Source organism: Lytechinus variegatus, chromosome 6 (genome assembly GCF_018143015.1).
Source record: "Lytechinus variegatus isolate NC3 chromosome 6, Lvar_3.0, whole genome shotgun sequence".
Classification (NCBI taxonomy): domain Eukaryota; kingdom Metazoa; phylum Echinodermata; class Echinoidea; order Temnopleuroida; family Toxopneustidae; genus Lytechinus; species Lytechinus variegatus.
The window spans coordinates 22462968-22483061 of record NC_054745.1 but is presented as its reverse complement, the minus strand read 5'-3'; positions in this window follow the sequence as shown (position 1 = coordinate 22483061).

Here is a 20094-nt window from a genome sequence, read left to right as displayed (position 1 = left end):
GATCTGAACATGCTGAACGCATTAAACTAATATGATGTATTCATAGACGATTTGTGAACGAACTTGTAAACTGGACTTATAGAAATACATATTAAACTATGAACTCAGTATTAAACTCTTGTCTTATTGAACATCTACGGATTACTTAAACTATGGATATCATCCTGAGTATCAAAATACTTACATGCTTACAGTGATAAACTTGCCAGTGGACTCAACTTCATATCTATACTAGTAGTTTCAAATTTACCTTGTCTGTTTCTTGTAAATATATATATACATTTTGTTTTTCTTCTTCTTTTCCGTACGGTTCATAATTTTTGTGTGAGTGGTGATGAAGTGTTATATTTGTGGTAAATGCCTGAGACAGTATACACGAGGTAACTTATGTGATGATTGTATTTATGTGTTACCCTTTAATCATTATAAATCCGACAATGAATTCAAATTCCAGTTATTATCATTCTTTAAGTTGAATAAGGATATTGAGTATGACAGATTTAGATGTATGAAATTAAACCCATTCGAAATGAATGATCTAGATTTTGACATTTGTTCTTATGGTTTGGACAATGAAAACTTTATTGAAAGATTAAAATGTAATTATATATTTTCTGACGAGTTCAATAACATGCTCAACTGGGATCCAGATGATTTATTTCCTTGCTTCATATTAATGCAAGGAGTTTGATCAGAAACTTTGACAAATTTTTATACTTACTGGGTCAATTCAACATAAGTTCAGTGTCATTGGTATATCAGAAACCTGGTTTCAACCATATACAATCACAGATATGTTTAATATTCCTGGTTATACTCTTGTACATGTAAATAGATCTTAAAAGGCTGGAGGTGGAGTGTGTATCTATGTTAACAATGATTTGGATTTTGAAACATACCAGGATGTATCTACTTGCTCTGATATATGTGATTCTTTATTTATTGAATTGAAATGCAAGAAAAGAAAGTCTATTGTTATTGGTTGTGTTTACAAAGCACCAAATGTGAACTTGACATGTTTTAATGAGAAAATGCATGAATATATTAATATGATTAATAGAAGTAATCTTGAAATGTTTATTATGGGTGACTTTAATGCAAATCTACTGAATATTGAAACAAGTCAGAGTACTAATGCATTTTTGAATCTCATGTATAGTAATAGCTTTTATCCATTAATAACCAAACCCACAAGAATATCTAACGCATCAGCAACTCTCATCGATAACATTTTTTGTAATTCTTATGATGTCAATATGATAAAAAGCTGTTTACTTATCGATGATATATCAGATCACTTTCCTATTTGTGCAGTGAAGAAGATTACACATGTGAACAAATGTCCTAATACATCTGTAAAGAAGAGATTAATTACTGATGACAATATCAATGCATTTAAGAGAAAACTAAAAAACGCAGACTGGAGTATTTTAGGTGCAATCAATGATGTCAATGTATGTTATGAAATGTTTCTCAACAAATTTCAATGTCTGTATAATGAGTCTTTTCCAGAGGTAGTTAAAAGAACACATAAACACAAATTTAAAAAACCATGGGTATCAAAGGGCTTGTTGCGATCTATTAATAAAAAGAACAGACTGCATAAGAATTATTTGAAAAATCGATGTCTGGAAAATAAGATTAAGTTGAATAAATATAGGAATAAAATAACTCATTTGTTACGTGCTGCAAAAGAAGATTATTATCTCCATCTCTTTAATAATATTAGAGGAGATATTAAGAAAACATGGAACCAAATAAACCATCTGCTAGGGAAAAGAAAGCTTCGTGGTATTCCTAATGTTATGTTTAATAATGGTAAAAAGTATGAAACAGCACCTGATATTGCAAATGAATTTAACTCATTTTTTGCTTCCATAGGTAGTAACATTTCTCAGAATATTCCATCTACACCATGCTCATTCAGCTCCTTTCTTAGTAATGAATCCCCGATAAATTCAATGTTTTTAACTCCAACTTCGGTTTTTGAAGTTCTGAAAGTATGTTCCACTTTAAATCCATCAAAGTCGAGCGGCTTTGATGATATATCACCTCGTGTGGTAAAAGAGTGTATAAACTTTTTTGTAGAACCATTAACCTATATCTTCAACCAATCACTTTGTTATGGAATTGTACCTAATAAACTGAAAATATCAAAAATTATACCCATATTCAAAAAAGGTGACAAAAACGAAATGACTAATTATAGACCCATAGCAGTACTCCCAATCTTTGCAAAACTACTTGAAAAACTCATTCACAAAAGATTGTATTCTTATCTTCAGTTGCATAATATTTTGATAAAAGACCAGTATGGTTTTAGAAAACAACATTCTACTGAACTTGCAGTTTTGAATTTATTTCAACATATTTTATCAAATATAGAACATGGGAAGTACTGTGTTGGAATATTCATGGACTTGTCCAAAGCATTTGACACCATTGATCACCACATTCTTTTACAAAAGGTTCTTCATTACGGCGTGAGAGGTAATGCATTTAATTGGTTTGATAACTACTTGAATAATAGAACACAATACGTGGTGGTCAATGGTGTCAAATCATCTATTCAATCGAATAGATGTGGGGTACCCCAGGGTTCTGTCTTAGGCCCCCTCCTGTTCCTTGTTTACATTAATGATATTGTAAATTCATCACACTTGGTTAAATTTTCTTTGTTTGCTGACGACACTTGTGCAATGATGGCTAATAAATCTTTAACTAATGTTATTCAATCCATTAATGTCGAATTAAAAAAGATAAACACCTGGTTCCAATGTAATAAATTATCCTTAAACGTTTCAAAAACTAATTATATTATTTTCAGGACAAGGAACAGGAGGGTTCCTGGAAACCTAGATGATATTCATATTGATAATACAACATTAAATAGATTAAGTGATGTTAAATTTCTTGGGATTATATTTAATGAAAATCTAAACTGGAGTACACATATACATCACCTCTGCAACACAATATCAAAGAATGTTGGTATATTATCCAGGCTTAAGTATATTCTACCTAAACATATTCTGCTTATATTATATAATACCCTTATTTTGTCTTATCTTAATTATGGAAGTTATGTCTGGGGCAACACGTATAAAACTCATTTATCCAAAATTGAATTACTTCAAAAGAAAGCAGTTAGAATAATCAACAAATCTGATTTTCGTTCCCCATCTGCTCCTCTATTTAAAAATTTGAAAATACTGCCTATTTATGAACTTGTCACTTTTAATACAATTATATTTATATACTCCACATTGAATAATATCATTCCTGAGTCTAAGGATAATCCTTTTGTATTTAATTCAGAACTGCACCCTTATAACACTCGTCAAGGTAACAAGCTTTATATTCCTCTTTTTAAAACTACAGCTGGTCTTCAGTCCCTAATAAGCAATGGAGTAAAGAAATGGAATGAACTCCCACCAGATATTAAATCAAGTACAACTCTGAATAAATTTAAATTACTGTTCAAATCACTACTTATGGACACTCTTTAAATATATGTACCTCCCTTAAGTCTTTTAGTCTCAGGCATTTGTGTGTGTGTGTGTGTGTGTGTGTGTGTGTGTTAGGGTATGTGTTTGTGTGTGTGTGCGTATGTTGGTGTGTGAACTTATTTTCTATTGTTATTGCATTTGTTCTTAATGTAAGTTATTTCTTGTTTTTTTATAATTTTTTGGGATACCATGTACAAGCATTTTGCTTTTCGGTGTCCCAAACCATAATTTAATTTTATCATCTATTGTACATTGCTATTTTGATATGTGTTTTATGGTTGAATAAATAAATACAATGAATACAATACAGATTAGACTTTGTTAATTTATTTATATATGTTTTTCAGCCAGGAGCAACCCTTTAACAGTACCCCCTCGATAAGACGTGGAATCCATGTCGGAGTAAAATTCTATTGTGAATAAATTAAAATTTCAAATCATAGTTGTGTTATCAAGACCCAACGTAGACGGTTTATGGTCGGAGGAAGGGTTGGATGAATCCCAGTCGAAAAACAGAGGCCAGAGTAGTGCCCGTCTGGACGGAGTTACCAAGATCTTCCTCCGAACACGATACTTCTGAATTATTTCATTTTCAACAAAATACAAATCAAATAAATTCAATCATTACAAGTGAACATCATAAAAAAATATATAACAAGGTCATAAAATCAACTTGAAAAAGACATCTTATAAGAAATTTACATACAAAATAATCATGTGTAAAGGATTTTTGTTTTATGATTTGTAAAAATGGAGTATCCCACTAAATAGCAACGCTTGTTGTGGGCTCCTCAAAATATGACAAGCAAGAAATAAATTTTATATATACAATTCCAGTACAAAGAGCAACCAAGAGGTCTTTATCGAACATTGGTGACTCAAAACGGCAGTTTCAACCTGCACTCTGGATAAACGGCATTTTTGTTATTTTTCATTAGGTCTCACAGGCCTAATTCATTCCCCATAGACTCATGTGTTAAATTGGCACTTTAAAAAATTCATTAAAAATAAGGATGAAATTCGGGGGTCGAATGTTTACTACCAGTGGATAGGATTTATATCTGGCAATCCATATCTGACCAGAAAAGGGTCCCTCGACCGGCTCATTTTAAAAATAAATTGGCGTGTTTGAAGACACCGTCGGGGGGAGCAGATTCATCAACTCAAACAGCAAAATAACCCTAATCCTTCCGCCAGTCAAAATATAGTCCAAAATTGGTGATATTTCTTCCCAATTAGGGAAAAGGAAGTTCAGTAATTACCAAAAATAGAATCAGTGTTAGATGGACAATCATATACATACACTTTGTCAATCAGCCATATCAAAATAAAAAAAATAGCAATGGGTTGGCTCGATTGAATATCTATAGCCTACCACTAGTAATTAGGCCCGTGAGACCATTAGCTCCGAAACCAACGAACGTAGAGGGCAGCAACACACATCAAACCTGCAAAGTGTTGCTGCCCTCTACGTTCGTTGTCCGAAACTAACGACAACACTCACCAATTTTCGACAAAGACCTCCCAACTGTTGATTGTAACGTATATTTCCAATACATTTACAACGTTTTTCTAATTTGCTCTGCGTCACTTCCCTTTATCCACTATATGATGATTTGACACACAGCGGCTGCTGGCTCACTACAGGGGTAGTCATGCATCATGCCTTGTAATATGTCGATGAGAACACAATCCTCGCCAGGAAGATTTTCAGGTTGGTTCGAGCCCCAGTCTGCAAGAGACCACATAAATGTACTATCAAAGACAATGTTCATTGTTATAATTTCCGTGGTTTTAACCGACGAGTTTGGTAGTACCATTCGGTGAATTCTAGTTTCTAAGAATGGGATGGATTTTCCTGTTCGACTTCGTGTGTGAATTTTGCCGTTGTCGTCTAACTTGGTTGAGATGTAATCTATCCATACTACAAAACGCTTCCCGAGTAGAGGTTTGATGTCATCTGGACCGGGGGAGGGGCACTTCCATTGACGAGTGGATACCATGCGCGACCATCGGGTCTCGAAAAGCACCCTAAAAAAGTACTTTCCATATTCTGAAAATGCACCCCTTAACAAGTATTGGTGTGTGAAACCTACCCTTAGCATGCTTAACGAAATCAAAACGATTCTCTTGGCAAGTATTCCCTGAATTGGACCCCTAAACAAGGACAGAGATATTTTAATTGTTATGTCACGGACTTCGGTCGTCGGTTTTTCTCTTTAGTACATCATTTGGTTCGCCATTACGTCAAACCCCCGTTTGCAGAAAGACCGCAGTTCAACTGCGGTCCCATACCCCATTTATCATTTGAAAAATCTCAACAACATTTCCAACCCGATAAACCGATCATGGCCAGGTAATCCCCTTGTCTCAATTTCACCACCACAGGCCGTGGTGGTGAGCGTTGAGCCAAGGACGAAATAATAAACAACAGCTGTGCTATTACGTAAGACTTGTCTGCCTGTAGAAGGACCTTCGGAATGAAATTGTTGTATTCGATATTAATCACGTTTTCAAAGGCATATTACATTCAGACATCCAATATTAGAAAGTAAGAAAGAAAGAAAGAAAGAAAGAGAAAGAAAGAAAGAAAGAAAGGGAGAGAAAGAAAAGAAGGAAGAAAGAAAGAAAGAAAGAAAGCGAGAAAAAAGTTGCACTTTCACCGCGTGTATACATGGAACTCCATAGTAGGCTCTAGAACTACACACATTGCAATCCATCGTGTGTGGCCCCCTGCTGTGACTGTATATGCTGGGATCGATGTGTTATCTTCGGACCGAGGTCAAGAAACAGGTGTTCCTATACTTAAATTTCATGCTTGGGGCAATTATGGTTTGCAGTACTTGGAGAAGAGAATTAATGATAAGGGAAACTGGGGTATAGCTAATCTCAAACGGAGATTTTCGTCATGTCCCCCACCCCCCACAATTCGTACTGTAAACGCGTAGTCTTGACTGTGGGGGCAAAAAGTACATCATTTATAAAACATTTAGTCATAATAGTTTATACTCGCGCTAATTGACCCTAAACACGTATAACTTTCCTAGCAAATAGATATTTTTCCCATTATTTTAGTGTTTTTGACATCCTTATTACGTTAACGTACGCAACGCCCTAACTTGAAAGAGACATCCTTTTTAGGTGTTTTGGGGGGTCGCGCATGGTACCCACTCGTCAATGTAAGTGGCCCTCCTGGGCATCTGGAGCAGTGGCGACGGCTTCCTGTTCTAGATAATCCATAACGATGTAAGCCACAATCGGTGACACTACCCATAGCAGCGCCAACATTGTCGATATACAGTGCGTCCCAGAAAAAACGAAACCGAGATTTAGCGATCATTTATCATTACTTAATCATAAATAAAATAGACAAATGACCTACCAATTTAAAGCTTAGAATCTCCTCTTTCATCTGATATTACTTAGATTATTTCTCATTCACGCATGAGTGAGCAAATACAATTTTAAGAAAGGATATCAAAAACTCATTTGGCAGGGGGTATCTGGGTTTCAAAAAGAAAACCACTTTTTTGAAAAGTTCAATATCTCCTCTTTAATTTGATACCTAAATTACAGAAAATGGTCAAGAAATAACAAAGTTCTGGTCATTTGAAATAAGGCTTGAATTTCAATAATTTCATAATATGAAGAGGTTCTCCAGGCTGGCTTTCAAACTCACTCAACACTCCGTTTTGTTGACGATCAGCCATGCATTAAATCTTTTGTTCACCATGCGAAAGCTTCTGTGGGAAACCGGTGAAAACACGTTTATCTCATGAAATTATGGAAATACAAGCCTTATTTCAAATGACCAGAACTTTTTTATTTCTTGACCATTTTCTGTAATTGAGGTACCAAATTAAAGAGCAGATATTGAACTTTTCAGAAATGTGGTTTTCTTTTTGAAACCCAGATACCCCTCGCCAAATGAGTTTTTGGTATCCTTTCTTCAAATTGTTTTTGCTCACTCATGCGTGAATAAGAAATAAGCTAAGTAATATCAGATGAAAGAGGAGATTCTAAGCTTTAAATTGGTAGGTCATTTATCTATTCTATTTATGATTAAGTTATGATAAATGATCGCTAAATCTCGGTTTCGTTTATTCTGGGACGCACTGTATAGCACCATCAAACATATAATTGGTGGTCAGGATGAAATGCAGGACCCTTACGATGCCAGTGACGGATAGGTTAGTTCTCTTCTTTAAATTTCCGTCGTGATTAAGCCTGTCTTCAACATTGACGATAAATTGCTTTATGGAGGGGAGGTTACTCCGCTGTGCTGCATCGGCAATACGCAGCGACAGCTATGACGAAGGTCTGTCGAAACTTGCAGTAAAGCGAGCGAAAGATTACCAAAAAAGTAAATTTCGTGATTGTGGAAAAAATAACGTTTTACTTATGTCTACAAACCAATCAGCTGAGCCTTTCCCAGTGATATATTTTGGTTGTCTTTAAGGCCGAAAACGCACCATATAGACTTATATGAAAGTATGTACGTTTCAATTTCCATTTACCATATTACAATGGACCAACCCCTTATCTGTTTATTGACACCTAACTTATACCGATGACACCATGCATAGCCGAAGCATGGTACAGCCTTCACGGATCAAAAAGAAAATACTGTTGGAAAATCATTCTGGAAGATCAAATCCTATCCTAGGTGGTAGAACATATTCGACTCCCAAATCATAGAACACAATCCCGCTCTCAAGGGATTCGCTCACAGTTAATAGGATAGAAAATAATATCTTCCCAATAATACTCTTTGAAATTTATTATTTGTCATCCTCAGTAAATGCCACAATATTAATTCTATTAATTATTTTTAATATTATTATTATTTTTAGTAAATTATCATTATTAGTAGTAGTAGTAATTGTAGTGGTAGTAGTAGTAGTAGTAGTAGAAGTAGTTGTAGTAGTAGTAGTAGTGGTAATAGGAGTAGTAGTAGTAGTGGTAGTAGTAGTAGTAGAAGGGTAGTAGTAGTGTTAGTAGTAGTAGTAGTATTAGTAGTAGTAGTAGTAGTAGTAGTAGTAGTAGTAGTAGTAGTAGTAGTAGAAGGGTAGTAGTAAAAATAGTAGCAGTTGTATTAGAAGGGTAGTAGTAGTAATAGTAGTAGTAGTAGAAGTAATAGAACTACTAGAAGTAGTAGTAGTAGTAGTAGTAGTATAGTAGTAGTAGTAGTAGTAGTAGTAGTAGTAGAAGGGTAGTAGTAGTAGTAGTGGTATTAGTATTAGTAGTAGTAGTAGTAGTAGTAGTAGTAGTAGTAGTAGTAGTAGTAGTAGAAGGGTAGTAGTAGTAGTAGTAGTAGTAGTAGTAGTAGTAGTAGTAGAAGTAGTAGAAGTAATAGAACTAGTAGTAGTAGTAGTAGTAGTAGTAGTAGTAGTAGTAGTAGTAGTAGTAGTAGTAGTAGTACTATTCTAGTACTATTAAGAACGATTGGTGATCCTTTTTTACGCGCTAAACCATCGCCAATTCAATATACAACTTACCGCAAGAAGGGATCACCAGTCGTTATTAAAGTCGCTCTTAACTTACTAACAGCTATACAAAACACCCACCTGGCTGGAACCAGTTCATGAATATACAACGCATTGTAGACAATGCGCGGCGCGGCCAGTGCATACACAAACGTAACCCAAGCGCAAGAATTCTACGCGTTGAGTGTATGTGCGCGCCATGCATGATGCGCGACTGCGAGGTAACAATTACGTTACAATTGCTTGTTAAAGGTTACTTCGTTATGGTCGTGAATAACCTGAAATCAGAAGTAGTGATAAGCAAACAGGCATATAAATTGTTCCGAATAGTAGCTTGAATTACACATTGTACAGCTTTAGGTAATAATGATAATATTGACTGGCTCTTCTTTCGGGAAACGTCAAATATGTCGCCCTTAAAAGAACCATAATTTGCCCTCGTCTAAAGACTCGGGCCAATATGATTCTGTTGCGGGCGACATATTTTATTTTCCCCTCAAGGCTAGTCAATATTATATAAGTATCCTCATTATTATCAGTATAGTAAAAGCTTACTTCGGTAGAAACTTTGGGCCCCTTGTCGATTTCTGTAGCATTTCCACTCTCCATTCTCTCTTTTGCAGTTATTCCAGAGGAAATACCCGTCCAGGAGAGGTCTTATTTTGTCGAACTCTTCGATGCTCTCAATGCTAATCATGGAAGGACCGGCCGTCTTCCCATTACCCCAGGTGACAAGCGGGAGAGAAGCACAGATGTCACGAACGCTGTCGTAAGATTGTGTGTCTGCTGTATAACGTACCTGGAAACACTTTGTCGTCGCGTACAGCCAACCTTCAGGGCATACTATCAATAGAAAAAAAGACACTTTACGGCGACCGCACACCTTACGATTGGTCTGCGAATCAAATTTGGAATAAAACGTAGTAAAAATTTCATGCTAATATTGAAACATGGAACATCTTTACCGTGTAATGTTCTAAATCATCGTACAAATAGGGGAAGGCGGGGTAAGTTGTGACAGTTTTTGCTTTTTGCATGTTAGAATTGATATGATTAATAATCTTGTCGAAATAAGTACCTTGCCTTGAAATTTCATTCTTCTGAAATATTTTCCACCTATATATAACTTTCTACCCCAACACTTTCATCATCGTGACCTTTGAAAAAACCGATGTCAAATGGCTCAACTTGCCCCATATATGGGGTAAGTTTGAGCCACCTTCTGGGGTAAGTTGAGCCACAAACACTATGTACAAAATGTATGGGGGGACAACCAGCATGTCACTTTTTTGTTTAAAGTCTTTTCACTTGCTAATTCTCTATAAATACTAACATCCTGTAAAAGGAAAAGAGCAGTCATGTATATTTGCTCCTTTCAGCCTGCATTTCAATCTATTTTTATGGTTTGTTTGTTTTTTAAGATACATTACCATAGGAATTACCATGGCTCAACTTGCCCCATGCTGTTTGGCTCAACTTACCCCAGTCCGAACTTAGTGCGATAATTTTGTATCCACAAATTTATTATGCATCCATCATATAAAAGACTATGACAAGAATTAAGATCCATACCTGGACTAATAATATTGTTATCATGTCTTTATTATATTTAAAGACGTGTGTGTTTATAAAGCACTTATCTATTTCACACTCTTTTTTACTTTTTTGGCTGAAGTTCATATTTTTCCCTCTAAAATACTACTTTTTGTTTCAAAGTTGGAAACAATGTGGTGGGGTTAGGGGTTATGCTATGGGTCATCAATACATGACACCACCACAATGTCTGACTCATTCATTATTGGCCTGGGGCTGGTGGCTCAACTTGCCCCTATGCTCAACTTACCCCGCCTTCCCCTACCTATGTTCATATAAGTGACTATGCTATCACCCTTCTTTAGAATAAAAGCGGATTTAATATCTAGTCGCAATGACGTCATATCAGTCATACGATTGGCTACAATTTGAAACTAATTTGGCCTTTACTCCAAAATAAAGGCTTGCATTTTTTTAAGTGGTTGTCTTAGTATTTTTTCAATTAACTTCAACCTCAAATAAAATGTTATGTTCCATTCATATTTTCAGAAAATGAGCAAATTGCGATCTGTTCCAAAATCGGATCGCGAATAGTCGTTAGGTGTGCGGTGGCCTTTAAGCCTTACCAATTTGCGAACAGGGAGAATATATCCGTAGAGCCCTTTTTTATCGTGAGAGTTTATCTTTTCAGACGCTCTTGAAATTAGATAATCGCACTCTGTGCTGGTAGCTAGTCAAATCAAAGAATGACGTAGAAAATCATCTTTGCTTGAGCTTCCGTGTTTACTGCAAGCGAATGCTCGTATTTGGTGCAAGTGTCTTTGGTTTGAGAATCCAATATGATCTACGTTTCAGCATGACTAATTCCTGGGGTTTTCCGATTAGTTTTATTCCCACAACCTGAACGTTGTATATATATATATATATATATATATATATAGTTATATATATGTATCGGTCATTAATTGATTTCAGTGGACAGCGCATTTTGTGATTTCCCTGCGTCTACTTGCAGTGTTGTAATACTCAGCCTTAAGGCCTACTTTTTCAAAGCCTTGGCCCTCAACTTTCAAACCTAGGCCTTGGTATTGAGGATTTTGAGCCTTGAAATTTCATTAAAATTCAATGTCATTAATTCAGTCTTTTGTTAACCCTGCGATATCTTCTGTGATGGGAAACCAGTGAAAACACGTTTATTTAATGAAATTATGGAAATACAAGCATTTTTTCGAGGGAACAAAACTTTTTTATTTCCTAACCATTTTCTGTGAATAAGGTATCAAATAAAAGAGCAGATATTCAACTTTTTAGGAATGTGATATTCCTTTTGAAATTCATATACCCCGCCAAAAGACTTTTTGGTATCCTTTCTTCAAAATGTATTTGCCCACTCATGCATGAATAATGAATAATCAAAGTTAGTTTGGATGAAAGAGAAGATTCTCAGCTTTCCATTGGTAGGTCATTTGTCTATTGTATCTACGATTAAGTTATCATAAATCATCACTAAATCTCGGTTTCGTTTTTTTCATGGACGCTCTATATATAAAAAAAAAACTATACACTTTTGAAATTGCTGCCAAATAAACAACATATCACTTTGGGGGGAAAAGATTTCTACATATGGAAAGCCAATAAAGTCAGCTTTTAAATGACACCAAAAAGTTGGAAAGCTATTAATGCTTGAGCGAGCACTGCCCACTGAAACAAAGGGTATGAAAATTAGGGTGGGCCGGAATTAGCCTTCCAATTTATTTCAGTTTTTTTTTGGTACATGCAAAATTTAGGGTTAATTGGGGAATTAATGATCAGTTGTGATTAATTTTGTTGTTTGTGAAATTTTCATGCGTTATTGAATTGAAATTTAATGCATGGGTGATCATGAATTGCAATTTTTAGTGCAACATTTTGACTTTACCATGTGGATCTCAGCAATGTGTTCATGAGAGTCAGGAGAAGGGGGGTTAATTTGGCTTAAGTAGGGGAAGAACGTTGATGGATTGAAGGTCAACAGAGCATTTAGCAACCCCTCCCCTTTCCACTTCTCTCCTCCTGAAAGACCAAACTCGGCTAAGCTGGGGAGGAGTTAGCCTTACAGTTTTTTTTAGCGGTTAGTCCTTTGGAACTTTCAAATCAAAGCTAAGGGTGTTAAGCTACATTAATGAATGAGATAAGTTCGGGTTTCTTAGGCAAATTTTATGAGTTACTAAATTTAAATCTAATGCATGAGTGAACAAAAATTGTAATTTTAGTGTAGCATATTCATCATGTTGACTTCAGAAGTGTGTTCGTGAGAGTCAGAGTAATGTGATGGTACCTGTTCCAAGCAAAAGGGCGAGATATGCTAAGACTTGGTTAAAAGGGCATTCCTCTTCTTTTTGTCCTTTTACAAATTTTAAGTCATAGAGCCCCACCCCCTCTCTGTCTCACTTCCTAGATCGTAGGCTATTCAAAACTTAACTGCCAAGTAACCGGTGGCTGATGGTCATTTTTTTTCATTGAATGATTACCAAGAAGTTAACTGATTATGATGATTAATGAAATAATTTATTGAAAAAAAAATGAATGTTTGATTGATCACAATACACAATGAATAAGTTGATTTACTGATAAATTGTTGATTAAATGATAGGAAAAAGTTGATGCCCCAATTTATAATTTATCATTAAATCAACATTCTGCTCTGGACTTCACGCGTACATGACAATATCCATCAGTCTCTCAACAGGAGGGGAGGGCGGGAAAGAGGAAGGGGGCGGAGGCTGAATGTTCTGTTGACCCTTATTCCATCAAGCTACTTCTCCCACTTAAGTCCTATCTCACCTCCTATACTCCTGACTCCCATTAACACATTGCTGAGATCCACATGTTGAAATGTTGCCCAAAAAAGATATCCAAATGATAAAGTTGAAATGCTGCCCAAAAAGTGTAATTTGTGTTAACTCATGCATTAAAGTTCAATTTAATAATTAATGAAATTTGCTTAAACAACCAAAACTGGTCATGGTTGATTATTATCTTTATCACAACGCCCTTAACTTTGCAAGTTCCAAAGGATTTGCCTCTCAAAAACTGACATGAATTGGAAGGCTAATTCCAGCCCACCCTAATTTTCATACCCTTTATTTCAGTGGGCAGTGCTCGCTCAAGCATATATAATTTTCCAACTTGTTGGTGTCATTTGAAAGTTGACTTATTTGGCTTCCATATTCGTGTTTTTCCCCAAAGTGCTATATTTTTTATTTGGCAGCCATTTTAAAAGTGTATAGTATTTTAGGGGACGCACTGTATATATATATGTATGTATGTATAATGTATGTGATATTATACATGTACAACAGCTTTGGCAACTCTTTTATTTAAATATTGTGTGAAAGAAATGGATGAAGAGAACAATGGTAGGCGTAGCTTAAATCAAGGTTCCCCAGAGCTATCTACCCTTTGGAAAAGTTGGTAATGCCGAAAAAAATGTTTCTGCCGGGAATCGAACCGGGGCCCCCAGCTTTGAACGCCGGTTCCTTAACCACTAGACCACAGAGACGGTTTAGCTTGGGCGACCCCGATCCGATTGACCGTCAGACAGACAGATTTTCGACACTATACCAATTATAATTTCCTTTGTAGGGTGAAGGTGGGTTTTGAACAATGACAAACCGCCATGCCACAGCTGGATCAAAGCTATTGCTTTGATATTATTGATATATGTATGTTAAATACATGTACTGCTGTTCTTGTTTACCATTTTTGATAGACATTTTATACTTATTCTGTGTTATTTAGCAGGCATTTGATTATACATTTACTGAGAAAAAAATACAAATTAACAAATTGCAGCGGGTGTCGACATGAATAAAAAGGGAAGAATTTCATAAAGATATGAATAAAACCCATCAACGACCTAGATAAATTGTATTTCATCAAGTTTGTTATGTTAAATGACAGGTGAGCAGATCAAAAACTGGCCATGTGATTCGAATATTAAGTACATTTTTTCAGGAAATCGAGATTGATTTCGCTTTGGCAATTGTTATATCATCGGATGCTTCAATTCCTACTCGCTTCTGAATGGACATTTTTCGGTCATCTGGAACTGTTAAAAAAAGGAATTCGTGGAATCATACCTAATGACATAATAATGGGGCCGCTGCTTACTTATGTTTCAAGCATATTTAACGCTATATATATATAACCGGCGCTTTTCTATAATTCCACGGCCCATGGGAGGAGGAAGACGAGAGGAAAAAGAAAACGACGAAGAAGTAAATGAACAAAAACTACGAAATGATGCAAAAGGCATCTCTGCAATAAACCTACCCGGATTTTCGCAATGTGTCCCAGCGTATTCTCCGACACAAAAGCAGCTATATCCAAATCGTTCCTCCGTACACGTTCCTCCGTTAAGGCAAGGGTTGGAGTAACATGCTTTCAAAAACAAGAGAACGTAAAGAAAGGAGTGAGAACCAGCCAATTTACCAACACTGTGTGTAGCCTCACAAGCTGCAAAAACTCTGGCGTTTATTTAACACCAGACCTGAATCTATTTACATGTATTATGTCCACACCAGAGAAGTGTAAACCAACACCGGTTTCGTTTTGGTCTAACACCAGGTCTCGTGACACAAAGGTTATAGCGATTGATCGTACGCTTGATTTTTACGATTGATTGTACATTTTTTTAAATGTAATCAATCGTAGAAAAATGTTCTACGATCTTTGCTAAGTTTGTGTTACGGGCCCCAGATAGGTCTTTATACAACACCAAGTAGTATTAAAACAGCATCGGTTTGATTCCAAACTGGTGTTGCTTCATACTTCACTGGTGTGTATAGATTCCAGGCTGGTGTTAAATCAACACCGGAGTTTTTGCAGTGCACTATCTGTATATTAGAAATATAACCAGTATTGACATACACTGCAAAAACTCCGGTGTTGATTTAACACCAGACCGGAATCTATATATGTCCACACTACAGAAGTTATTGCAACAACACCAGTTTGGAATCAAACAGATGATGTTTTAATACTAATTGGTGTTGTACAAACACCTATCAGGTGTTAGACCAAAGCGTCACTGATGTTTTTAATACTTCTGTGGTGTGGACATATTTATATTCCGGACTGGTGTTAAATCAGCACCAGAGTTTTTGCAGTACTGTAATTAAAATAGTAAGCAGGGTTTGTGCCCAGCCACCCCAAGAACAACAATACAATGAATACGTCACCGGGTAAAGTTGCTTGTAGAGAGAACAGCCGAAAAACCCCGGCCGCCGATCGCGCGAGTGCCGCAAAAATTTTAACGCTGGTAGTGTGCAATGTAATCTACTAGGATGTATAGTAAAATTTTCCAAAATAATGAGATTTTATTTTACATGAATTAATTATGCTAATTTATGCATAAATCATACTTTTTGCTCTAATTCACTAAATAAAGCTCCTAAAATGGTATTTTTTGGTAAAAATATTCTTTGTAGCATTCTCAACAATCGCAATTGAAAAAAACTTCGCTTTGGAAATCAATTTCTTATGTATTTTATTGTTTTATGAATTTCTTATGTATTTCTATGTTTTTCAACCTTTTGTTTTTCTTTGTTTTTCACCAGATTTATTGCACAACCTTTTTGAAGCATAATTATGCTAAAATCAATTGATTTCAGCTGTTTAAAGCAAAAATAATCATACCTTTAAGAATAAGATGAGAAAACTCAATTTGCATTGACTTTGTACACAAAATCATGTTTCGGAACAATCTTTGGTCTGACATGCACTTACGAAATTTTGCGTAATTTCGGAACCGCGTACCCGGGTGTCGTCAATTTGGTCTCAAAAGATGCGCGAGATATAAAAGTATAAACTCTGTGAGTGGCGCGGTCAAAACATTTCGCGCGGCGGAATAAATGAAAATGTTGAAGAACAGTGTCCTCACGCTAAAATCAGTTTAACGAGGCAAATAAAAGAGATCTTTAAAAGTAAATAGCGAGGTGGATTTATGAATCGAATTAGAATTACATCGTTCCCCGAATGGCTTCGACCATTCGTATTACACGTTAAACTAGTTTCTACTAAACAAGATGTAGGAAGGTAATGATAACGGTGTCGTAAAGTCCTTTACTGCTAAATAAAGCCATTCATTTTTAGAGTGTAACATTTCTTATATCAAGTAAAACTTGCCTTGCTGTAAAAACACGCTTATAAAGGCCAAAACAAAAGAAAAACACAAAAAAAATGGCGGGAAAATAGTAGGGTGTAGAAAGCAGCCTGGAAAGTATTGTCTAAATTTGTTTGAAGATGAGGAAATATAAGAAATAAACACTTAAAGAATACAGTGTTGTGTCATGTTTGTTTGTGTAGGTGTGAGGGATGGATATATGTGAGTGTGATCATACATGTGTGGGATATTGGGTGATTTTAAGTTCAGTGTTGACCTTTTGGTGTTGGTGTTAGGTCAATTTTTACATGAGTATAACACCAAACATAAAATGAAGATGGTCCTGAAAAGTCACTCACTTGTTGTTGAGATGTCATAAATGTGATCTGGATCAGTTTTACAAACTCAGAATAGGTTTTGGAGCTAGGGGAAGCATTCGAAATTTCAACACTAACACCAACACCAACGCCAACACCGGACTTGAAATCGGTTACACTTCGTATTTCCGAAGGTTCGTAATTCTGAAAACACGTAAATTGCCTATTCCTCGATGTTCGTTAATCCGAAAACGTAAGAGGGTTCGTTAATCCGAACATTTTTGGCATTATTCCGAAGGATCGATAATCCGAAAACAAATTAAGGTCCGATGTTCCGAAAGTTCGTTAGTCCGAAAAAGAAATAAGGTTCGTTGTACCGAAGGTTCATTAATCCGAAAACGAAATTAGGCTCGTTACTCCGAAAACGAAATAAGGTTCGTTAATCATTACGTTTTCGGACTAACGAACCTTCGGAATTACGAACCAAATTTCGTTTTTTGACTTAAGAACCTTCGGGATTACGAACCATCGGAAATACGAAGCTTCGGAATGACGAATGTATGCGCTTGAAATCACCCCGTGTGCTCGTGAGATGTGGGTGTGCTTGAGGGTGGGTGCTAGCACTTCCTCTTGACCATGTTTTCTATATTTCATGTTTTAAGAATTAGAATCATGGTAATCGGTAAAATTGTGTGTATATATGGAGTTATGTAGTATTCAAGATCAAGTTCAAGTTTTTTAAGCCAATCGAAACAAATGACTCATTACATACTTTAACAAGAAATGAGAATACATGATAGGTTTGGGACCACGTAAAAGCAGAGAGCTTGTGAGACGGGCCCCTTATACAGAACATTACAGCAAGAATGAGATGAAAAATATATACAATGATAATCTAGAGATTAAATAAGAAAATACATGCAAAAATCCATACACACACATACACACGCACACATGTGGTTTGTCAAGATTCAACGAAAGACACTTTGTAATCTTTCAAATAAATATTTCCGACATGAATTTTTTAATTTTTAATTTCTAATTCGAATCATGCGTTACCCTTCTCACGTTAAAAAAAACATGGTCCTTGGAAGGGGGGTGCTGGGGGCGTGTTAACATGGAAAATGTAACAAAATGACTATAATATTTTAGCGAAACTTGTTTTTGTCTTTCTTTCTTTTTAAGTTTACATCAGCATCCCTCGTCAAAAAATCTTTCCCACGGACGTTTATATCTTATAAACATGTTCGCGAAAATAATATGAACGCGATTTTTTAAGGGTCCTATATTTCTCGACGATGCACTCGATATTTTTTTAAAGATGTACTTTTTAACGCGAAAATGTGAAATCCTTGAAAACTGACCAATGTCTCTCTTAATTAAATCCAGCATTATATTTTTCGAGGCTTTTGCCCCAGGAATTGGACAACTTTGCTGGAAAGTACGGTCGGATCCCGGTTTCTATCATGTTTACGGATACATGTGCACACAGTGAAGCTTAATTAGTGTTTTGTTAGGATTTTTTTGCATTTAACAGGTATTTTACTACATACATGTATATTTCAGTTTATAATTCCTGGTCTATTAATTTATATTTATCTATTCATCCATACATGTTCACAAGGTCACAAACATCCATAATGTATGAGATTATATGGATTACATGTAAAAGTAAATAAACATGAAAAGTACATAATGAACATTTAAAAGGGCGAGAACACACAGCAAAAACTGTGGTGTTAACCGGCGTACATAGAGGACCACACCAGTTATTTTACACCGGTGTTAAATTGGTGGTGTTAGTTTTACACCTATAGGTGTTATTACAACACCTTTGGTTGTTACATTTACACTCTTTGGTGTTGTGTTCAATCTGTAGGCTGTAATTTTAACACCTCAGGGTGTGATCCTCATGGTGTCAGTTTTAACACCACAGTTTTTACAGTGCATAATCCTTCCGCATCATTGGTTGGAACACCTTAAAAGTTAATTTGTATCACTTAGAACAAAAAAACAACAAAATATTTTTTTAAATAGGAAGGGAAAACCCGCTTTGAGCTACTGTAGTACTTTGATGATGGTAATGCACGTCTATTTTAAACTTTTCTTGTATGAATGTTTTATATCATAAAGTGCATCGGCTTTTCTTATGATGTCATGCCGCTGCACATCATGGAGATAACTTTGCAACGCAAGGAAAGTATTATCATGACTACTGAATTGTTATTTGTAAAGCAAAACAAAAAATATCTTTGATATTTTGAAATTGGGACAGTTCACTGTACTTTTCGGTTATTTGACGCCCGATATATTTTGTTAGTTGTTTTCTTCATATATTAATCCGTTGGAAATATCATGCTGTCTGAAGTCTATGAAAAACAAGTATTATAGCAAAATCATTAAGTGTCCAATGGATTAATGATTTTAAGCAGATAACATAATTCTACTTTGAATTAAAATGTGTTTTTGTATGTGATCTTAAGATCACAAAAAGGTGTGATTTTATAAGAGTGTAATTGGAACGCAAACAAAGATTGAATTCTGGTTAATTTTTACCCATTTTCATGTAAAAAGTGGTCATAATTTTCTGAGAATGTGCTTGAAAGTGAAACCAGGCGAAAAATTTGGTATTTTTCGAATTGGGGATGATTATGCGTTGCGCCATTGCGCAATTTCATAAAAAATAATATGCACGTCCGACCCCATGCATTCGGGACCTTTATTAAAATATTCTCTCTCAGATTTCTGGTTTTTATGACAGTCTGCAATGCTCTCAAAATAATGATCATGTCTTAGTCAATCTATTAAGTGAAGTAAGAATCGAGAAAAATGGGGTCGGATGTACAAAAGGGTTGATTCTTTTATGGAGTTTCCCATGGAATAGGAAGTGCTACCAACGGAGGGAGTTGGGGCGTGTGCGTGGATTTATGTTAAAAAAGATAAAATAAACTCTGGAGACAAAGTAGCTTATGTGAAAGCAGAAAATTCAAATTAAATAAATCAATGAATGTTTAAGAAATTTTTAGCAAAATAGATTATGAGTACTCAGGTATTGAGAGCGCTTATGATGTGGGTTTGCTCCCATTTGCTGTACGACCAACGAT